We start from the raw sequence: 17,009 nt of genomic DNA on the forward strand, positions 1-17,009 counted from the left end.
CTGTCTATGATCCCAACAACCCTACATTGAATTAGGAAATGGAGATTCCCTGGCAGGTCCAGAGCTAGCTAGCCTGTATATATAGCAGAAACAAATAAGATGAAGTATATCCAACCAGATGGAAGGGAGGACCAACATCTGAGACTGACTCAGTCCTCCACACATGCACTTTTTTGGACATACCTAATACACACACAGACAAACACACATCATACACAAACACAAAAAAATTGACTTGATTCCTTTAATAAACAAGGATAATTCATGTGATTTTTCCGATTTTAAAAACTGATTTGCTTTGTGGATAGAGTCATTCACACTGTTTCTTTGTTCCCTTTTCAACAACAATGACATAACTTGATTTTAAAAATTATTTAATAACAACTCTTCCTCCTTCATTTTTTTGTTCCTTTGTGTTTCTTTTCTCTCTCACACCCCCTCACTGTCCCTGCTGGAACAATTAGATTTTTTTCAATGTAATCAATCTTTTAAAAGTAAAAATAATTAAAAATAAATGAAATTTTGTTCTTGGGTAACATTCTAAACCTTACTTCATTCGTTAAAAGTAAGAGTCTTTTAATCTATAAACTTAGGGCATTCTACTTTTTAATGTTTCACACACACACATATTCGGTATTATCAGTATTTTTTTCTACTGGTAAAAAACAAAATATTATACTATATAGCACAGCAATATAAAAAGTTAGCTCTTTAGTTCAAATGCCCAAGTTCATCCCCTCACTATCCAAACTGATTATTCTAAACATGAAAGTTATTTTTAAACAACAATATCAAAGGTGACCACACAAAGAAAATTAAGATTGAAGCAGGTGGTTCTTGGACCCAGAAAATGAATGTATTTCTCAGCCTTCCTTTAATGAATTGGAAATCATCCTCTTTCAATTCTCTGATTTTTGTTAAATTAAACAAGCAAAATAACTGAGAGAAAGCCAACTAAGTGCTGTGTTTCTGGTTCATCAAATTTAGTTTCAATTATAAGTGTTTAATCAAAATAAAACCCTAGAGGAAGAGGCACAGTCATGGAGATTGCTTCGGCAATCCTTAAGATAACAAAAGGACCAGATGGATGAAAGCCTTGGGTAGCTAGATGACATGCTGCAGCAGGGCCAGTAAGAAGAGCCACCAGCATGGCTCAAAGCCTGGGGGAAACTCGGAATGTTTTCATAAATGGTTTCTGTCCATCCTTTCTGAATTTCACTTGAATGTCCTGATGGTCTTGGCTACAGCCCTCTGAGGAAGCCAGTTCTGGAGTCAGGGTGCTGCAGTATTGATTCTCAGTTGACTGGGGAGATATAGGGTATGGCTGGTGAAGAGCCAAAATTATCCTGGGCCACTAGCTGTGGTGATTTGAATCAGAATGGCTCCCATAGGCTCCTATATTTGAATACCAGGGAGTGGCATTATTTGAAAGGATGAGAAGGCTTAGGAGGTGTGGCCCTGTTGGAGGTAGTGTGTCTCTGGGTTGGGCTTTGAGGTTCCAGAAACCCATACCAAGCCCAGACTCTCTCTTTCTGCCTATGGATCAGGATGTGGCTATAAGCTACTGTTCCAGACCCTGCCTGCATGCTGCCATGCTCCTCGCCATGATAATAAAGGGCTAAGCCTCTGAAATGGTAAGCATACATCTAATTAAATGTTTTCTTTTCTAAGAGTTGCCTTGGTTGTGGTGTCTCTTCACAGCAATAGAACAGTGATTGAGACACTAGCCTCTGACTTTCATTCTTGATGTCTGAGTTGACATCTCCTACTGGAAGAGAAAAAAATCCTCTAAGAATGTACCTCTACTCAGAAAATAGCACCCCCACCCAGCCTCAAGCTAAGGGTGCTGTACATCTAACAGCTATAGACACAAATTCCACCACTTTGCTGTAGCTGCCCACAGTTGGCCCCTTTATATTTTAGGAAGTATATTCCAATTACTTTTATTATTAATATGACAAAGGTAATACAAGCGGATGTCATTTTGGATTACATTGAGGGCACAGTCTGTAACTTTAGAGTACAGACCCAACTGTCGCTAAGGCCTTAGTACCTGAAGTTGACCTTCCCCTCTCACAGGTATCACCAGGCCCCTGCTGAGGCACTGCCTAGGAATCTCCAGCCAATATATTTCCAAGAACCATGTTTTTTTACCTGGGGATGAGAGTTTATATCCTAGAATGTGTTGCTGGCCCCAGAACCTTCTCCTCATCTCTTCCTCGAATCCTGTCTTGATATCAAAGATAAGAAAGGGATCCAAGCTTTGCCATGGAGGCCCTGACTTGAAAGACCCCCACCAAAGACCCAGACACAGTTCCCCCAGAAACCCAAAAGAGCTGAGGGGAGAGATATCTTAAAAATAAACAGAACTGAGTCAGTTCCCCCTTCCTGGAGAGGGTGAAGTCAGGTATTTTCAAAAGAACAAAGTCAAGATGTCTGGTGGTGACCGATTAACCACGAGATGCCCCTCTCTGGAAATAACATGACCAGACTCCTGAGATGGGTTGTAAAACTCCTGACAGGGCAAACAGATAAGCAGAAATAAGACAAAGTCCAGGCCCGGGAAAAACTGAACCAATCAAGGATGGACCTGTACTAACTCCCTCCCCTCTAAGAAATATTGTGGGTTTTGCCTATAAAAACTAACTTCCCTAAGAAAGAGTAACTCCTCCCTGCCTCACTGTGCTGCAGCCAGTGAGTGCTTGAGATGACTTCCCTGTTGCAGTGACTTGTAATAGAAATAAACCTTGCTTTTGCATTCTGGTATGCTCATCCTCAGTGGTCTCTCTGGGGGGGTTGCTATCTGGGCACAACAGATTATGCTCTTGAGGCCTCTAATCATGTCTGTCTCTGACACTCAGATTTAACTCTCCTCAGAGCCTCTGCTGTGCTGTTGGCTGTCTGTCTGTCCATGGTGTAATTTTACTAAACTTCTTACTGCCCCATAATCCATTTCAATGAACTCCTTGAGTCCTTATCTGGGACCTTTCACAGCCATCACTCTTGCAGGCCACAAGAATATATTCTAGCGATTCATCTGTGTATTAAAACTATACTTTGACTGATCAAGGGTCTGTCAAATGGGAAGCCGTTTATCACTGAGTATTTGGTGTTATACATCCTTAATATTCAGCTGTGCCTTGCTCTGAATTTCTTGTGGGCCCATATATTACTAGACCATTTGGCAAACAGTTCAGCTTCTCTGACCTGCTGAACCTCTAGGTAACTAACTCCCCCACTGAGCCTAGGAGACAAGCAGGCTGTAGATGCATAACTTTGTTTCTTGTGCAAATGAAGCTCAGACCATCCCCTTCCTTCAGGCCTAGGGTCATGGCAGAGAGATTAACTGAGGACAATAGGGCTTTTTGCATAACCAAGTGCAGTAAGGACTGGAGTGAATTTCCAGAGGCAGACACAGAATCACAGAGAGAAGAGAGGAAAACAGAGATTCTGTAGAGGGTAAAGCAGATCTCTAGGAAGGTTTTCTAAGAGCCAGGAGTAAGGAGCTAGGAAGGCAAGATGGAAGATGAAGGGACAGAGGATGAGAATGAGGTCAAAACTATAGGAGCTTACTTAAATTATGAGGACAGGAAAAATAGGCACAGAGAGGAGCTGAGTGTGAGGATAGAGATGAAGCTGTATAAATAGAATTTTGTCATAGAGGAATAAAGTTAACAGACAAAAGAGCATAGTGTACATAGATTCCTTTCCCTCAGATAACCCCACACTGGACACAGTGTCTTTCCCAGGACTCTGGGAGGAATTTTCTCAGGGCTGGCCTTGGAAAATTCTGTTATCTTTACATTATGGTGAGGGAGGCATAGTGACAGAGTGTAAGGTGGCTTATCACATTATATCTAGCCAGGAGGTGGGGGCAATGAATGCAGGTACTCAGCTGGCTTTCTCTTTATTATACATTCCAGGATTCCAGCCCATGGGATGGTGTCACAGGACATTAGCATAAGTCTGTTATGCCCAGATCGCATCCCCAAAGAAGCCACCAGAGGTACAGAATGCAAAAGCAAGGTTTATTCAAATGAAATTTACAAGCCTTGGCAGGGGGCTCGTTCCAAATCTCTCACGAACAGCAGGGAGGTTGGAAGGAGCTCGCCCCTTTCTTTGTGAGGCTAGTTCTTAAAGACACAGACCACATAATTCATTTCCCACAGCCCGCCTCCCCTTTTTTGGTTCATATCAGTAGTCTTTCATGTTATCTTTATTTATCAGCAACCGTGTTTAGGAGTTTTATGAGCTGTCTCCGGGGTTCAGGAAGTTTGGGACATTTTATGACCACTTAGCCTCTGCCAGATGGTCGAATATCCTGACTGTGTTTTTTTAAGTTTCTTTAGCTGATAAAGCCACAGAAAAAGGGGTCTAAGTTCTTATCTACACTTAGGAATCCTGGTTTAAGCTTCTCTTTGTCTGTAGGGGATAGAGTGGGCGGTTGTTTACTGAGGTATCACAGTCTACCCATTTCCCCACTGTGAGTCCAGATCCTATGGAGTAGACAATAGCAAGTGCATTGATCTATGACTTGCTTTTTTTCTGGGATGGTAAAAGTACAAGTCCTCTCTTCCAGGGCCATCCCGCCATTCAGGGAAATTATCCATATCACCAAGATTCCCTGTGTTTGAGATTTTGGCTATAGATGAGTTCTTGGAGTTTTTGTGCCTGTAACTGTTTGAGTTTCTAGGGCTCAAGAGTCTCCAGTCTGAAAATGATAGTAATCACTGTTCCTCCAAATAAAGGATACTGGGACTTGTCATGAATCCACTAATCACATCATGCAAAGTCCTATAGCTGTGTCTTAGTTAGGGTGTTCATTGCTGTGAAGAGACACCATGACTACAGCAATTCTTATAAAGAAAACATTTAATTGGGGTGACTCACAGAATTCAGTCTATTATGATCATGAAAAGGAGCATGGCAGTATACAGGCAGATGTGGTGCTAGAGCTGAGAGGGCTACTACACCTTGCAGGCAATAGGAAGTTGACTGCCTATCACACTGAGGGAAGCTTGAGAAAAAGAGACCTCAAAGCCCATTCCCACAGTAACACACTTCCTCCAAAAAGGTCACACCTCCTAGTAGTGTCACTCCCGTTGGGGGCCATTTTCTTTCATACTACCACACTGTGATAAAAAAAAAAAAAAAAAAAAAAAACCTCTTACAAGAGCAAAACTGGTTTCTTCTGGTTCACAGTTCTTCCATGGTGGGGAAGTCAAGGCCACAGGAGCCTGAGCAGCTGTTCACATGACATCCATGCTATGGGACGATCTTTCTGTATGCTTGAATACATTTTGCTTTCATTAGTTAATAAAGAAGCTGCTCTGGCCTATGGCAAGACAGGTTATAGCCAGACAGGAAATCTAAGCAGAGATAAAGGAGAAGAAGGGTAGAGTCAGAGGAGATGCCAGCCTGCGGCCCAAGGAGTAATATGCCAGCAGACTGGTAAGGCCATGGCCACGTGGCAATACATAGATTAATAAAAATGCATTCATTTAAGATGAAAGAGCTAGCTAGTAAGAAACTTGAGCCATAGACCAAATAGTTTGTAATTAATATTAAACCTCCAAGTGATTATTTTATAAAAAAAAAATGTCTGCTGCTGGGCAGGATCCAGCAGGGCTAAGATACTCCAGGCTACAGTTGGTGCCCAGACATTTGGCAAGAATTTCCACATAAAACCTGAGAGTTTTTTTTTAAAAAAAAGATTTCAATATGGAGCCAAGAGCAGCTTCCTAGTTCATGTCACTCATTATGGGCAGAGGTACAAAGATGCATCACATGGCCATGGTGGACTCCTACAGTCTCTCATGGGCTGTGATACAAACAGGCTTCTCCCATCTGCTGCCTACAGGCTTGGGAGCACAGCCTCAGGCTTAAAAGCACAGGCATGATATTTAATACTGCTTCCCAGAATTGGGGAGGTAAGCATGACTCGTTGGTACCTGTGCCATGTTAAAAAAACTGAGCAGGGCAAAGCCAGTAGCCAAGGCTTCCACTTTGGTCCTAGCCATGATGCAGTTTAAAGCAATGGTCAGAAAATGGTTTCAGATACACAATAAAACAGATTCAGGTGGGGGAAAACAACAACAACAACAAAACCCTCTAAATGAGTTACAATGTGCTTAAAAATATACATAGACTTGAGAGAGAAAAAGAAAAAAGAGTAGAAAAAGTCCTTATAAGAAATAGAATAATAAAACAAAAAGCCACATAAAGATGGAATATACACAGAGAGTATGGATACTGTATATTATTGTGTTCTCTTTGGGATTTTCAACTGCAGAGAGAAATTTGATTATTAGGGCTACTAAGTTACCAACATATATATCTAAAGGTATTTTGGCTTCAAAATTTGGGTCTAAGGATATTTTGCTTTGGAAAAGAGGTTCTGCTTTTGTTTTCACAGAAGATGAGAAGCTGTGGATTCCTTCCAGGTTAATATGGTTTCATCAAGGGAGACCCCCTGAGAGGTCTCCAATGGGATCTATGGCCCAGATGATCCAACACCCAGAACAGTTTCAAGGCTGATTCAGCCCTACAGACTACTCCAGTCAGGACTTGACTATAATCCTAAATTTTCTTTGGGTCCCCATTAGATTACCAGCACCTCCAATCAGCAGGAAGTAGCCTAGAAAACTACACCCACATTCCCAAATGACCAGTCCCACGGGCCAGGTTATTTGATGAGACCCGAGGAGGCACCTCCTGAAAGATCAATGGGGGCAAGAGAGAAAGGAGACCAGGCGCGTAAAGGAAGACAAAGTCAGTCTGAGTTGCATCAAGGTCTCATTTATTGCAAGGGGAGTCAGGCTTATATATGCTAGGAGCTAGGAGAAGTAGATAGAGGTATGGAAAGTTACTAGGAGGAAGTTAGGGTAAGGTAGGGTTCAGGGAAAGGTCTCTTTGTTCCAGGGCCTGATCAACGGACCATACAGCAAACCATTATGTTTCAGGGAGTCGATCAAAAGGTACATAGTGTGGTCTTACTGAAAAATGGTTGCTATTGAACCTGTAAACAGAAGGTTGGGTACACAGCTTTTTCCCATGAGAATCAGTTAGGCTACTTGGCTCCTGACAATTCCCCCTTCTTTCTATAAAATGGCCAAAGCAGGCTTTGGTCATAAATCAAGAGGGCCCCTGTCTTAGGCTATATGGGGTGCAGTCCTGTATCTGGCATCGTGACATGTTGAGCCGGTCTCTGGCGACCTCTGTACGTTGTGCTCCCAGCACAGGCCCCATACTATTCCCGTCATTGAGTACCCTCTAGCTTTTAGTTGTAGGGGTTTTTAGGTTCGTAGGCCGCTGAACCTGAGCCTTTCACCTATTTCAATAGTTTCCTCTCGAGTTTCTGTCCGATGGTAATGTACTGAAACAGTTTTTGATAGGGCCAAATCGATCTGATTTTTGATGAATTGTGTTAGTCACTGAAAAGCCCAAGGACCAAAGGTGAGGAGGAGAAGGAAAATGATCAAGGGGGCCAGGAGGGTGGGGATCAGAGTAGAAAGCCAAGGGGACCCCTTTAGCCAGCCCTCAAACCAATTGTTTTGATTTTCAAAATCATGGTTTTTTTTGTGCCAATCTTTCTCTTAGTTTATCCATTGATTCTCTGACTACCCCAGTATGATCAGCATAAAAGCAGTATTCTTCCTTCAAGGTTGCACATAACCCCCCCTCCTTTAAAAATAGTAAATCCAGACCTCTTCTGTTTTGTAACACAACCTCAGAGAGCAAGGTTAAAGACTTCTCCAGGGCAGAAATGGATCTTTCTATGGCCTCTAGGTCAGTAGTCATAGCCATTTGTAACTGCATAAGGTGGTTGCTCTGCACAAGGGCAGTAGTTCCTGTACCAATTCCTGCAGTGATGCCTCCAACACCTAACAATAGGGCAATAGTCATAGACACAGGTTCTCAAGTGTATCTGCCTCTCTGCTCAAAGAATTCCATCACTGAGCTTTCTTGATGATAAGTGACACGAGGCCATAACTGGACCATCACACAAAATTCATGGGAATCATTAAATATCTGAGCAGATATGCAAGGGTTCAATCCTGTGTTACAGGCCCAGTAGAACCCATTGGGGACCTCGAGATAATAACTCCTTCTATAGGGTGTCAACGTTTGTTTACAGAGGTGGCTATGGGTCAATGGAATTTTGCCCAAACAAGAACCTCGTCCGGAGACTTCAGGTAGTGTTAGCTTATGTGGCTTAGTCTGACACCTACTGCTCGGGGAAGTGAGGTTATTGGCAGTAGACTAAAAGGCGATTCCTTCATAATAAGGGGGACTGGAGGCAAGGCAGAGCCAGCAACCCAAGGTTTGGTTTGGATTTGTGGCATTTAGGGCCAGATAAGCTCCCTGGACCAAATTAAACAATCTATCTCCTGTTCCTCCAAAAGGAGTAAGGAGAGTTCCGTTACTGGAGTCTACGATGGTAGTCACGGTGCTTGTATGGTAGGGAAAGGGACGAGGATGAGGTGAGGGGGAAGGAGGTGATGACACCTTTTCATGATTTGAGGGAACTTTTTGGTCAGAGAGAACTAAGTTGAGCCCTACCGACTTTGGGTACAGGTTTTCTATTGTTAGCAAGATCTTGAAAATGACTCCTTTATTTGTGCCATCAAGATACCAGCGGAGTCCCCATGTTTTTCCTGAGGGCCATTGTAGCTTAAGTTTTCCTGCCTGGCCCACCTCAGGACAAATCTCTCTCACCTGCCAGACCCACAGCCGCTCAGACCCGACCAAGTAAACACAGAGACTTATATTGCTTTCAAACTGTATGGCTGTGGCAGGCTTCTTGCTAACTGTTCTTATAGCTTAAATTAATCCATTTCCATTAATCTATACCTTGCCACGTGGCTCGTGGCTTACCGGCATCTTCACAAGCTGTTTCTCATCGTGGCGGCTGGCAGTGTCTCTCTGACTCAGCCTTCCACTTCCCAGCTTTATTCTCCTCCTTGCCCCGCCTATACTTCCTGCCTAGCCAACGGCCAATCAGTGTTTTATTGATTAATTAGCAACACATTTGCCGTACATCCCACAGCAGGCCATTCTTGATTCGCCCTACCCTGAGGGGTGAAGGTTATGTTTAAAAGTAATGATAGCCCAGGATTATGGGCTGTCCCAGTATAGGAGCTAAAGCAAAGTAAGGCTTAATCAGTCTTTCTGGTAGCCAACAAGCCCCATTTTCCTTGGAGTCATAAATACATGCAGACCCCTTTCCCCAGATTATAACCGGATCAGGACCACCCCATATTCCGGTTATTGGATCTTCCCAAAGGGCCTGCACATATCCTTGTTTGGTTTCTGGGTGCCAGTGTCGCTCAGCCGCAGATTTTCCAAAAGCGTCCAATGTCAGAAAATTTAATACGAATAGGGAGTGAGAAAGCAGAGCTTTGTGGTTTCCCTTAAGGGGAAATAGTGTCTCTTGTGAGCTAAGTTTATTAAGAGTATTTTTTAAAGTTTGGTGAGCTTTCTCCATGATACCTTGGCCTTGAGGGTTATAGGATATTCCAGTGATGTGTTTAATTCCTAAATGTAAACAAAATTGTCTAAATTTGCTACTAATATATCCCGGACCATTATCAGTTTTTATACATTTCAGCTGACCTAGCACTGTGAAGACATGTAACATATGATTGATAACATCTTTGGTGGCTTCTCCACTATGAGCAGAGGCACAAATAAATCCACTGAAGGTATCTACAGTAACATGTACGAACTTTAATTTGCCAAAAGAAGGAACATGGGTGACATCCATCTGCCATAGTTGTCCAGGTATAAGCCCTCTGGGGTTTACTCCATAATGAGGTTCGGGTAAGAGCATCAGGCAATTTTTATAGTTTTTTACAATTTCCCTAGCCTGTTCTCTAGTAATTGAGAACCTTAGTCTCAGAATTTGAGCATTGAGGTGGTAATGAAGGCAGTGCGCCTCACGAGCGGCTGCTACCTGATCATGTTCCAAGTGAGAAATCAAGAAAGAATGTGTAGCAGAATCGGCAAGTTCATTTCCCTGAGCTAGGGGTCCAGGTAGGCCTGTGTGGGCACGAATATGGCCAATATAAAAGGGTAGCAACCTTTGTCGGATTAATTTTTGTAATTTAGAAAACATTTGGAAGGTGGGAGTAATGGGTTGGATTATTGGGACCATTTCTAAAGCCTGTAAAGCCCCTACCATATATCTACTGTCTGAATACAAATTAAAGGAACAATCTTCAAAATCTTTAAAGACAGCAAGGGCAGCATATAGCTCCACCAGCTGAGCTGACTTGAAAGGGGTTGTCATAACATTCTTTTGGCCATTGAGGACATAAGCAGCTTTACCATTGCTTGACCCATCTATGAAAAGCACAGGGGAGTCTGGGATGGGCTCCATTCGGGTATTTTTAAGAAAAACAAAAGAAGTAAGGGAGAAGAATTGTAGGAGTTTGTTACTGGGCATCTGTGTGTCAAGTTTTCCTTCATAGGTGCAGACAAGGATGGCCCAGTCAGGACTACAGGTGCATAACCATTCAAGTTGCTCTTTATCATATGGCATAGCAATAATATCAGGGTCATGCCCAAAGTATCGAGTGGAGGCTTTTATTCCTAACATTATCGATTGGCAAACCAGGGAAGGGTAGGTGGCAAGGATTTTTCTTTTAGTAACAGGAATATGTATCCACAGTAAGGGTACGGGCTCTTGCCAAAGCAGGCCTGTAGGGGCAAAATCTGTAGAAAAAATGATCAAATACAATGGGAGAGTTGGGTCAAAATATCCCGTGTGTTGTTGAGTGATAGCCGTTTCAACCTTTTGTAATACCCTCTCTGCCTCCACCGTAAGGTATCTAGGGGATTGAGGGTCGGAGTCTTCTTTGAGGATATCCTCAAGGGGGCGTAGTAGAGAGCTGCGGGAAGCTGCACTCTAAAGATGGAGCTGGCTCCCGCCCCCTGCCCTCCCAGTGGCAAGCGCTCTTTGTTTCAAGAAGTACCTTATTTGGCTTGGTTTCAAATTTTGGCTTGCTAAGGCATACATGTACCTATCCAGGAATTCCATATGGCGCATGGGGGCTGATGGACTGAGACCTATATAAGGCTGGGGCGGGCTCTCCCCAGAAGAAGAAGAACAAAGAAACAGATTAAGGGTCCTGAATAAAACACAGCTTGAAGAAGAGCTCTACGTCGTGTCTTTCTTGCTGGTCGAGTTAGACGCGACAATTGGTGGCCCGTACGGGGAAAACTCTTTGAAAAGAGGGAGCTCAGAACTTCTCGCTGTCAGGGTAGGTATACCTGGTAAGTCCCCGGGTTAATTGGGGAACCGCGACAAGAGCGGATATTAGCAGAGCTGCCGACAAGAGGCAGACGGGAAAGGAAAACTAGTTTAACTAGTTTTGACTGTTACTTCCCTGCGGACGCGCGGAGCAAAAGTTTAAAAAAAAAAAAAAGATAATAAAACTGGGGCTGTTTGGCAAAGGCTCCGAGAAACCTCTTAGTTTAAAAAGAAAGGGTTGTACAAGGATGGGCACTTCCTCCTCACACCCAATTTTTTTGGCTCTCAACGAGCTGCTTCTAACAAAAGACTTAAAGATAAAGAAAGGAACTTTACAAAGATTCTTAGGGGAATGCGATGTCGTGGCCCCATGGTTCGCTGTTTCTGGGAGTCTCACAGTGTCCTCCTGGGAAAAATTGGGACGGGATTTGGACTTTGCAGCAGAACAGGGGACCCTGAAACCGGGAGTGAGACCAGTTTGGAAATTAGTACGTAGCTGTTTAGAAAATGAGCGATGCAGCAATGCCTTGGAAAACGGGCAAGCAGCTTTAGAACAATTGCAAGAGGAGAGATCTGAGAAGGCGGAGTCTATAAAATGCAAGGGCAATAAAAAGACAATAGGAAAGGAGACATGACTCTATCCCTCCCTATCGGACCTTGAAGACCCCAAGTCTACTGACTCTTCTCTCGGTTCGGAGGAGGTAGAGTCTCTAGTTAGATCATTACAAAAGGTAAGAATTAAAAACAAGATGAGAAAGAAAAACAAAAGAAAACAGGATTATGGGCCCATAATCCCCCCTGCTCCTCCCCCTTACCCTGAGGCTGCAGCAACTCCCGGAGCATTGCCAGTCAGCAGCAGCCTTCACCCACAACTGTGGAGGGAAGTTAGGAGAGAAATGCAGGTAGCTTGTCCTGTTTTTGTAGATAATCAGAATCAAAGATATCATGAACCTTTGGATTTTAAACTTGTCAAGTCTATAGCGGAGTCTGTAAAAAGTTATGGGGTCACAGCTGCATTTACACTTACTCAAATTGAGACTCTGCAAAGACAATGCATGACTGCCTCAGATTGGATGAATCTTGCCCGTGCCTGCCTCAGTCCAGGACAATATTTGGACTGAAAAGCTTTCTTTATCGAATTTGCTAATGAGCAGGTGGCGGCCAACCACAACACAGGCCTGCAATGGGATGCTGATATGTTGCTTGGTCTGGGTAGATATGCCAACCAACAAACTACCTACCCTACTAATATATATACTCAAATTAATCAAACAGCCATCAGAGCCTGAAAATCTTTGCCTAACAAAGGTAAAATGAATGACAATTTGACCAAGATACTCCAAGGTCCCATGGAGCCCTTTTCAGATTTTATGGCTCGCTTGATAGAGGCTTCTGGTAGAATTTTTGGGGACACAGATGCTGCAATGCCCCTAATAAAGCAGCTAATATATGAGCAATGTACAAAGGAATGCAGGGCCACCATCACCCCATATAAGACCGGGGGTTGGAAGCCTGGATGAAGGCTTTCAGAAAATTAGGAGGACCTCTGACCAATGCAGGTCTGGCAGCTGCAGTCCTTCAGCTTACCCAGAGAAAAGAAGGCAATACTCAAGATTGTTTTAAATATGGAAAAAAAGGACATATAAGACACAACTAGGGGCAGATAGTAGACAGGAACAAGAAAGTAGCCAGTGCCATGTTCAGCCGGGGCTCTGCCCAAAATGCAGAAAGGGGAGGCACTGGGCTAATGAATGCCGGTCCGTTAAAGATATAAATGGACAACCCATTGCAATAGACAGCTTTCCAAAAAACGGCCAGCAGGGCCCACGCTCCCAGGGCCCTCAAATATATGGGACAATGGAGACCCCGAGACAGGACTCCCCTCCAGAGCAGTGGCCCTCCCTTCGCCATCCCAAGCACCGCGGAGAGCTACTGCGGACTCAACAGGACTGGACCTCCGTGCCACCGCCAGACTGGTACTAACTCCGCAAATGGGGATACAAGTAATAGAATCTGATTTTCAAGGCCCCCTTGACCCAGGAACAGTAGGGCTGTTAATAGGGAGATCATCTACCTTATTGAAAGGATTGCGTATTCATCCAGGGGTGATTGACTCTGACTACACAGGAGTAGTAAAGATTATGGTAGAGTCACCAAAAGGAATTACTGCCATATCCCCAGGGGATAGAATTGCACAACTTATTTTACTCCCCAGTCTGCATGGTGCCCACCCGGCTTATGACAAAAAAAGAAGAGACAAAGGATTTGGGTCATCAGGGACAGATCTCACATTCTTATCACTGGATTTAGATCAGAGACCTACATTACAACTAACTGTTAACGGTATTAAACTTATGGGAATTTTGGATACTGGAACGGACCGCAGTATTATTGCTAGCAAAGATTGGCCTCGGGATTGGCCAATACAAATTTCTTCCAAGACATTACAAGGACTGGGTTATGCTAGCACTCCTAATATTAATGCAAATTTGCTAAATTGGCATGATGAAGAAGGACATTCCGGCATTATGCAACCCTATGTCCTTGAGCTTCCAATTTCCCTTTGCGGGAGGGACCTCATGAAGTCTATGGGTTTCAAATTAAACAATGAATATTCCAAAAAATCTCAAGATATTATGAAAAAGATGGGATGCCATCCCAATTTTGGATTAAAAAAGTTTTTACAAGGAAAAAAGGAGCCAATACAGGCAACACCTAGAAAGCCCAGGCAAGGGCTGGGTTTTTCTTAGGGGCCATTGAGGAAGGAATTCCCATATCCTGAAAAACAGAGGAACCAATATGGGTTCCTCAATGGCCACTTTCCTCCGAGAAACTGCTAGCAGCAAGGCAGCTAATGGAAGAGCAGTTGAGAGAAGGGCATATCAAACCTTCCCTTTCTCCTTGGAATACACCCATTTTTGTTATAAAAAAAATCAGGGAAATGGAGATTGTTGCATGACCTTAGAGCAATAAATGACCAGATGAATATTATGGGGCCTATACAGAGAGGTCTTCCATTATTATCAGCTTTACCAGAGAACTGGCCCATTATTATGATTGATATTAAAGATTGTTTTTTCTCCATCCCCTTGCATGACAAGGATAATGAAAGATTTACATTTACAATGCCATCTACTAATCATGAAGAGCCAGATAAGAGATATCAATGGATTGTCTTACCACAAGGAATGGCTAACAGCCCTATTATATGTCAATTGTTTATAACACAAGCTCTAGAGCCATTAAGGGCCCGCTTCCCTACTGTTAGATGTGTCCATTATATGGACGACATCCTCCTCACAACAAAAAAAAAGGATGTTTTACAAGCTACATATCACTTTTTAGGGACAATGTTAAGAACTAAAGGGTTGTACATTGCTTCTGAGAAGGTACAACAGGATCAGATGGTTACTTATTTAGGCTCCAAGATTACCAGTCAACAGATTAGGCCTCAAAAGGTAAAATTGAAAAAAGATCATTTATGTACATTAAATGATTTTCAAAAATTATTAGGGGACATAAATTGGATAAGAGGCAATTTAAAAATGACAAATTATGAGCTAAAGCCGCTTTATGATACATTAACAGATGACACAGTTTTGGATTCCCCTAGACAGTTAACCACGAAAATACATGAAACACTATACAAAATTGAGGATAGATTACAGGAAGCCTTTCTTCAGAGAGTTCGAGATCCCAACACAATTATATTATGCATTCTGCCCACCTTTTTACAGCCCACCGGTATTTTATGGCAGGATGGACCTTTATTATGGGTTTACACTAGAATTTCCCCTGCAAAATCCATTGAGTATTATCCCACAACTGTGGCACTACTTGCCCAACAAGGTATTCAACAATGCTTGCAATATTTTGGAACTTCCCCACAAATGCTGATTGTACCTTATGATGTCAATCAGATGAAAGTTTTATATGCTACTGTTGATGATTGGGCCATATTGCGCTGTAGCTATGCGGGGCATATAGATTGCCATTATCCAAAGCATCCATTATTGAATTTTTTTAAGAAACATCCTGTAGTCTTTCCTAAAATAACTGCTTCCCGGCCAATTCCCAGAGCCACCGTTGTTTTTACTGATGGATCTAAAACAGGTTGCGGGGCCTATATGATGGGCTCAGGGGAGCCTATGAAGCACCAATATTTACCAGGCGCACCTCAACAGATGGAACTTTTAATTGCTCTAAAAATTTTTAAAGTTTGTCCATTTCCATTTAATTTGGTATCAGATTCCTGCTATGTTGTTAATGCCTTAAAAATTCTTGAATATACAGGGACTCTTAAATCCTCTAGTCCCATGCAGTCGATTTTTTGCCAATTGCAACAACTGATTTGGCAGCGGAAAAATCCATTCTTTACACAACATATTCATGCTCATACTGGCCTACCAGGCCCATTAGCTGAGGGCAACAATGTTGTAGACCTCTGTACCAGACAAGAATGGATATTTATGGCCTCAACAATACAACAAACACAAAAATTCCACAAGGAATATCATATTAATGCTAAAACATTACAACAAAGATTTTCTCTCTCACATGCTGATGCACGTAAGATAGTTCTAGATTGTCCTCAATATGTCGTTTTTCAGCACCCTCCTACATTAGGAGTCAACCCTCATGGTTTGCTCCCTCTAAAAATATGGCAAATGGATGTTACACATATCTCTGAATTTGGACGGGTCAAATATGTCCATATTTCTGTTGACACTTGTTCTGGAGTCATCCACGCCACCCCAATGACAGATGAGAAGACATTTCACATGATCACCCATTGCCTAGAGGCATGGGCAGCATGGGACAAACCACAACAAATAAAAACAGACAACGGTCCTGCTTACACGAGCTACAAGTTTGCCTCCTTCTGCCGTCAAATGGATGTTCAACTTGTACATGGCCTGCCCTATAATCCCCAGGGTCAAGGCATTGTGGAGCATGCACATCGCTCCTTGAAGGAACTGCTTCAAAAACAAAAAGGGGGAATAGGCCATAGCCGTACCCCTAAGGATAGACTCTCTCTTGCACTATTTACCTTGAATTTTTTAAATTTGGATGGATCAAACTGTTCAGCTGCAGATAGACATCAATGTCAGCACAGTCCCTCTAAAGGGATGGTAAAATGGAAAGATGCCTTGACAGGTATCTGGCATGGACCTGATCCTGTGCTTGCATGGGCACGAGGTTCTGTTTGTGTTTTCCCACAGGGTCAACAAGATCCGATCTGGGTACCGGAAAGATTGGTGAGAAAAGCACAATTGACGCAGTCTCAGGAAGATGCTTCTGCAAACATGCCTGATGTTCCTGCTGAGTCTACAGCCAGGGAAGATGGAACAGAGATGGGGGATCCTGTCTGCATTCCCGAAACCAATGCCAGTACAACATGATGCACAGGTTTTTCCTAGGCTGTTTACCTCTAATAAAGCTATTAATCTCCCTTATTTGTATTTGGATCTGGAACGAATGCCTCTAGGAGAGAATCGTAGTTTCCCCGAAAAAGGATCCCTGTGCTTTCAAATAGATGAATCTGGAGACTGCATTCCCCTGACCAAAGACCTTTATGGATGGTTTAATGGAGCTAGAAATTATGCCCCAGGCATTAAGCAACAGCAAATTAGCCATGGGAATGACTGTTTTACCCTGAAACATAGTTATACTACAGCTGTTATCTGGCTGAATGGCACTATGCTCACCTATAATATCACCTTGCCTAATAATACTTATACACCCCCTAAGCAAG

General features: G+C 42.9%; 1 long non-coding RNA gene across 1 annotated transcript; it reads left to right on the forward strand.

Moving 5' to 3' along the window:
• The first annotated feature begins 11,189 nt into the window (after window positions 1–11,189).
• LOC131910308 (uncharacterized) lies at window positions 11,190–16,710 on the forward strand. Its single transcript, XR_009379094.1, has 2 exons — window positions 11,190–11,264; window positions 16,477–16,710. It is a non-coding gene; the product is annotated as an uncharacterized LOC131910308 (long non-coding RNA).
• Window positions 16,711–17,009: the final 299 nt, after the last annotated feature.

Source organism: Peromyscus eremicus, chromosome 5 (genome assembly GCF_949786415.1).
Source record: "Peromyscus eremicus chromosome 5, PerEre_H2_v1, whole genome shotgun sequence".
NCBI lineage: Eukaryota > Metazoa > Chordata > Mammalia > Rodentia > Cricetidae > Peromyscus > Peromyscus eremicus.